This window comes from Brienomyrus brachyistius, chromosome 9 (assembly GCF_023856365.1).
Source record: "Brienomyrus brachyistius isolate T26 chromosome 9, BBRACH_0.4, whole genome shotgun sequence".
NCBI lineage: Eukaryota > Metazoa > Chordata > Actinopteri > Osteoglossiformes > Mormyridae > Brienomyrus > Brienomyrus brachyistius.
This window is the reverse complement of record NC_064541.1, coordinates 10,108,076-10,115,006: the sequence shown is the minus strand read 5'-3', so window position 1 is coordinate 10,115,006 and position 6,931 is coordinate 10,108,076. Positions and strand designations below refer to the sequence as shown.

Sequence of the window (6,931 nt, the reverse complement as noted above, 5' to 3'; positions counted from 1 at the left end):
TAGCAGAGCCTCTTTGGGTAAAACCACCCGCTGGTGTGGTGTACTGCCACTTTAATGTCACACTCTCAGCACAGGGCCCTGATTGGCTCTGGTAATGCCAAGGGCTCCAATGGCATGACAGTAGATAACTCAGTCCGGCCCAGCCCTCATTTAGCATGTTACGTTTTAAAGTAATGAACACAATATGTCTTTTGTCCATCAATCAAACTCTTAAAATTGGCTGAAATAAAGGTTAGGGTTACAAATTACTCTTACAAGGGCTTTCTGATGTGGAATATGTTGGAGTAGTATTAACAAAGCATCATTAACCTTGTGTTAAGTGACATCCGCTAATGATTAATGTGCATTATTAGCAAAAGCTAGGTTGTTTCCTGAATGGAACATTTCTTTAAGTGTAATGCAGCGTTAATGGGTTTGTTAATAAATAATTTATTGCACATTATGCAACTGCTACAATTAGAAACAAAAGATATTTCTCTAAAAGTTCACAGAAAAGACTGTTACAGGTTCGCTTTATTGTCAGACGACCGGGTCAGGGGAGAGGCTCACACGCACGGTCCGGGCCGGTTCAGCGGATCCCCCAGATGGTGGGGTCGGGTGTGCTCACCAAGAGGGGGCGTTCGCCGTCACAGACATTAGGTCAGACGAGTTCAGGGAGCTCGCACAGTCAGAAACATCGGATCAGAGTGTGTCCGTGTTCTGAGACTTTGGGTCAGAGGACGTTTATGGTCAGAAGCTGTGGATCAGAGCCCGTTCACGGTCGCCGTTTTCCCTCTATAGGTGTTTGTTACTGCAAATGAACTTACTGAGCTCACAAACTTTAATGCTGGCAGAAGTACAGTCCTGGCAAATTGACCACGGTGGTTCAGCCTCAGTCTCAAGGAGCTGTTGTGGGACACGGTCATAAATCTGGTCCCCCCCCAATCACTGCGTCATCCACTGGTGCGTCTGGTTTGGTAAACTTGTCCGCCATGAATAGGGGAGTGGATCAGGAGTTGTAAATCGGCCTGTCCCTGTCAGGGTGTGTTTGCTGTAGAGTAGAGCAGCGCGTGTCCTTCTGGATTCCCCTCTCCCATGTAGCAGAAATAAAACAGCAGTGCCTTCACAGTGCTAATACCCCTCCGTCCTTCAACTAATGATAAAAACTGAAAAAAAAACGTACCCCCCCCCCTCCCCAAAGCACACCACTGAGCATCATTGCCTTCCTGGGCCTGCAGGAAATGGTCATTAGGCATAATCCACAGCCCCTTAAGAGCATGACTGACACGGTCAGAGAGTGTCGCGGAATGGACACCGCACACTACACTTGTGGCCCGGGAGAGAGACGCACATCCGGTGGTCCAGCGGGAACTCATCACGGCAGACACGTGGCTCGGACCAGAGCCCCCCACCCCCGCCACCCCCACTGTCCGTCACTGACAGCTCAGAGCCGGCTGGCCGCTGGCATCTCACCCCACATGAAGCCGTAAACAAGGCGACGACGCTCACAGTGGATGAAATGTGGAATGTCCGAGGTGGTCCGGCCTGAGGACAGGGTGACAAAACTGGCCCTGGAATGACACAGTGCCTGAAATGGGCAGCAGGGACTGGCTGGAGGCGGCCCGCTGAGACGATGGCGAGGGGCCTGTCAGTCAGCCATTCCTCCTGAGTGAGTCAAAGAGCACGGACGTGCGGAAGAACCCAAAAAGCGATTCTCTGACCCTTTCAGAGGAGGCAACGGAGCAGAAATCCTGGAGAATAGTGTCTATAAAAGTACAAATGACAAATGCGGCCGTAAACAGTGTATAAAAACGTCCTGATGATGGAAGACAGCGATGGAGAGGGGTGGGCGATCGAGGTCCGGTGATCCATCTGCTGGAGGCAGGAGACTGCAAGCAGACCAGTGCTAAGACACTGTGCCAGTGGCCAGGGTCATGGCAATAGGAGCTGCATTTTCTAGGCACTGTTACAGGCCTGCTGTCTGGGCCTACTGAATGGCAGCATGTTATTACTCTGCTGTGTTAGTGCTGCTGCTAGTACCCACACTGCCTCTACAGCTAATCATTTCTACAAATTCTCACCACATGAAGATTACGATAGGTGGCCTGAAAACAATATATGTACTTAAAACTCCAGTATTATTAGACATCTGAAAATATCAAATACTTACATCATAATAATCGGATATCAGGGCTTAATTTGTGCCGGTTCCTGTGCAGGAACGCGTTCCGGATCCTCTCCGTTTTGTGCCGTCTGCCTTCCGGCACGTTTAGCGCGGGTCCTGGAACTCTCTGGTTAAAATCTCAAAAAGAATAACATCAAAAAATGTATTTTTGTGTATGATATGCATTTTAATTTACAGATCAGTTTTCACGCAATTTTACGTCCTTTATTAGTTTAGATTAATTTTTTAAAATACATGCTTCCTACTCCGTTTTGTACGCGTTCTGGGACCCGCGTCCGCTTCCTCCGCTCTCATATGCGTTTCGCATTCCGGCACTTTGTGATTCACAAATTAAGCATTGCCTAGTATTAAATATATTTACAAACCGAACAATAAATGCATGTTTGAAAGTTAGTCTTACGTTTCCAGTAGGCCTACAGTGAGAACTGTTATAAAACCATCGAAGTGCAACCTTAGTTAGAGTCCGGTAAGAGGATCCAGAAGAGCGCCGCTGCGGTGCCGGTGTGAGGTCCGACGGGCGGCCCGAGGAGGCAAAATGCCCCGTGGGAAGGAGGAAATTCGGGTTCGATTCAAAAAAAACGTAAAAGCATTTATAAATCGTATGATATAACTTAGGTTATTGTTCCGATATTACACGCAAATAAAAAGCAAAGCATGGAAAATGGTTAAAACGAAAAATATTTGTTCACCGCGGAGATTATATTTATATGAGTTCCAAATATAAAGATTAAATATGGACATTTTAACAATATTCAGTGTTGTGTGTCGTATCTTCTATCCATGCAAAACATGTATTATTTACCCACTTGAGTTTGCACGTCTGGACGTGTTTTGTGTATATTTAGTTATATTATTTAAGATAAATCATACTTTTCACTGATATTGTCACCTATGTACCTGCGTGTGGCTCATGTTTGAGCTGCGCTTTCGCTGTGTCTTCCTCCATATTCTCATCGAAACCTTCAGGTTACCATTAACCCCACTGCTAAGAAAATTATGGAGGCATTTCTACCTTAATGTTAACTACCGGCGGCACAAATGTCAGGCGCTTTATATTTTCAGGATTCATTTATTTTCTCCTTTTTTTGCAGCGCAACTCTTCCTGCCATTGCGCGCCATCTCCTGGCTAAGCCTGGTACAGCAGTCACGCACCGGGGAACATTTTACCCGAGAAATGAACGTTATTATTTCATTAAACATGAGGACCTACAAGATCATCGTTGCTGTCTTCATAAAACACACATGCACTGTTTGTTGTATAATTTTATTTCGTCTGCCAGAAAATAATGACTTTCATTAAAACGTGGGACCCCATAACAGAATAGATTCACCAATAAACAAGTTAAAGTGAAATTTTATGTCATATCGTCTTTTACATAGTTTTATAAATAACGATTTCGCTTCTGTAGTTCTTGCCAGTTCCTGTATCCAATTATCAGCCGAACCTCCTGTCAGTGGCTCAATGGGGAAGCCTCTTCATCTGAGGCGAAATTATACCTATATCAACATAATAACCATAATAATTCAAATGTCGATTTCCAGCTTGCGGTTTTTATCACTCCTCGTGATTATGCACATTTCATGTATTTCGGAAGTTGTTAACGTTTCAGGAGCGCGGTTACTTTTTTTTTTTTTAATTCGATCTTGACGACTGTTTTTCAATAAAAATATTCGACGGCTCATTTGCAGAAAACGGAGACGTTTAATTAATCTTTTCTGCATTCTTTAACCGCGGCTTTTTGAAGTATCTTACTAAAAGAACAGAATAGTCGTATGTCAGTAGGATAGGAAATCGTAACCCATTTTAGCGGTCCGCGTCGTTAATCACTCCGACACCTGTCGGTCATCAGAATTAGTGAAGAATATGGAGAAATTCACAAAGAATTAGGTTGGTCTTCCTCTCCCTCGTGACCATATCTTGTTATCAAATCAGTATTTGCGGGAAAAAAAAATCATATGCCAGCTGGCAAAAGTCACTGTCTGAATTTTAGATTCTACCTCCACTTGTGTTAATTTCTTTGACCTATGCCACAGTTTAAATCACACAGGTCAAACGATCAGCATAAAATATGCGCATGTGTGCTTGTGGTTTCAGCACCGTGAACTGTGGAAATCTCCAGCTTCTAGTACTTTCTCTATGTGTCTGTTAAGGATAAAGCCAGGATTAAAGTACATTTTCACACACTCTGCAACTGAATTTGCTTAAGAAAATAATACTGGTGATTATGCTCATTGTTAAAGAAACTGAGCATTTACTTCAAAATAAACTCAATAATAAAATCAAATCACTAAGGCTGTTGAGGGTATAGTGTTTATTGGAGATGTATAATTGTTCATATCTCACTGGACCCACCTCAATGGATCCACCTCACTGTAATTGACTCACTGGACCCGTGTCACTGAACTTGCTCCACGGAACTGCACTTCCCCACAGTCTTTCCTGTACTGCAACTCACTGCAGAGTGCGTGAAAGCGCACTGCAGGCCTAGTTCAGCCACTGTTATCCTCTCTGTGACGCGACTCAGGAGAAATGCTGTGAGCAAAACAAGCCCACAGATGCAACGAGACAGCTGTTGTTTGGAGTGCAGAATGAAGCTAACTGGGAATGAACCGAAACGATCTACCTGCCTTAATCTCCACCACTGTCAACTGAGGGTTTGAGGCCAACAGTATGGGTATCTACTTAAAGGGAAGTATCGTACCGTGTGCCACATTCCCCTATACTGTCACCATTTTCTTCAAAATAAATTGCTGTGGGGTGCGGGCTGAGTGGATGATGTCTGCCCAGAGTGTAGAGTTAATACGGTAATGCTGGAAGTATCCACAGAAAGCAGATTTCTGAGGGATGGAGGTTTTAAATGCCATTAAGGTACATTCTAATCATTTGTCGACTACCGAGCACCAATTACATAGAAGAGCGCACATGAAATGCCACAGCGATCCCAAAGATACGTTTCGAGCTGAAGAGCAGGCAACAGAGCAGCTCTCCCTCAGAACACTCTGGATCAGACTTATGCCACGAGACGACAGAAGCAGGCAGTCTTGCTCACAGTTATCCAGGGGTGGTTCCTGTGTCATGAGCTGCAATTTATCTGATGATAGGGGATGATAGGGGATCTGACCTGTCACAGATTAGCATTGAAAGGAGGATCCCTGTGGCATCCTGCAAAACACCATAGTTATGACTGTATGTTAGCGTTTGACCAGTAATGTGTCAAAGGTTTGTAAAAACATCCCATGCCCCTACTGCCGTGGTTCTAGCAGGGTCTCTGAGCATGCCCCTACTGCCGTGGTTCTAGCAGGGTCTCTGAGCATGCCCCTACTGCCTTGGTTCTAGCAGGGTCTCTGAGCATGCCCCTACTGCTGTGGTTCTAGCAGGGTCTCTGAGCATGCCCCTACTGTGGTGGTTCTAGCAGGGTCTCTGAGCATGCCCCTACTGCCTTGGTTCTAGCAGGGTCTCTGAGCATGCCCCTACTGCTGTGGTTCTAGCAGGGTCTCTGAGCATGCCCCTACTGCCGTGGTTCTAGCAGGGTCTCTGAGCATGCCCCTACTGCGGTGGTTCTAGCAGGGTCTCTGAGCATGCCCCTACTGCGGTGGTTCTAGCAGGGTCTCTGAGCATGCCCCTACTGCCTTGGTTCTAGCATGGTCTCTGAGCATGCCCCTACTGCCGTGGTTCTAGCAGGGTCTCTGAGCATGCCCCTACTGCCTTGGTTCTAGCAGGGTCTCTGAGCATGCCCCTACTGCCTTGGTTCTAGCATGGTCTCTGAGCATGCCCCTACTGCCGTGGTTCTAGCAGGGTCTCTGAGCATGCCCCTACTGCCTTGGTTCTAGCAGGGTCTCTGAGCATGCCCCTACTGCCTTGGTTCTAGCAGGGTCTCTGAGCATGCCCCTACTGCCTTGGTTCTAGCGGGGTCTCTGAGCATGACTCTATTGCCTTGGTTCTAGCAGGGTCTCTGAGCATGCCCCTACTGCCTTGGTTCTAGCAGGGTCTCTGAGCATGCCCCTACTGCCTTGGTTCTAGCAGGGTCTCTGAGCATGCCCCTACTGCGGTGGTTCTAGCAGGGTCTCTGAGCATGCCCCTACTGCCTTGGTTCTAGCAGGGTCTCTGAGCATGCCCCTACTGCGGTGGTTCTAGCAGGGTCTCTGAGCATGCCCCTACTGCCTTGGTTCTAGCAGGGTCTCTGAGCATGCCCCTACTGCCTTGGTTCTAGCAGGGTCTCTGAGCATGCCCCTACTGCCTTGGTTCTAGCAGGGTCTCTGAGTATGCCCTTACTGCCTTGGTTCTAGCAGGGTCTCTGAGCATGCCCCTACTGCCTTGGTTCTAGCGGGGTCTCTGAGCATGCCCCTACTGCCTTGGTTCTAGCGGGGTCTCTGAGCATGACTCTATTGCCTTGGTTCTAGCAGGGTCTCTAAGCATGCCCCTACTGCCTTGGTTCTAGCAGGGTCTCTGAGCATGCCCCTACTGCCTTGGTTCTAGCAGGGTCTCTGAGCATGCCCCTACTGCGGTGGTTCTAGCAGGGTCTCTGAGCATGCCCCTACTGCCTTGGTTCTAGCAGGGTCTCTGAGCATGCCCCTACTGCCTTGGTTCTAGCAGGGTCTCTGAGCATGCCCCTATTGCCTTGGTTCTAGCAGGGTCTCTGAGCATGCCCCTACTGCCTTGGTTCTAGCAGGGTCTCTGAGTATGCCCTTACTGCCTTGGTTCTAGCAGGGTCTCTGAGCATGCCCCTACTGCCGTGGTTCTAGCAGGGTCTCTGAGCATGCCCTTAC

At 47.4% G+C, this 6,931-nt stretch overlaps 1 long non-coding RNA gene across 1 annotated transcript; it reads right to left on the bottom strand.

Annotated features, from left to right (window-relative positions):
* Positions 1 to 226: 226 nt before the first annotated feature.
* Positions 227 to 2,673, bottom strand: LOC125749138 (uncharacterized). Its single transcript, XR_007399788.1, has 3 exons — positions 2,565 to 2,673; positions 2,150 to 2,281; positions 227 to 1,868 (listed from the first exon to the last, which is right to left on the bottom strand). It is a non-coding gene; the product is annotated as an uncharacterized LOC125749138 (long non-coding RNA).
* Positions 2,674 to 6,931: the final 4,258 nt, after the last annotated feature.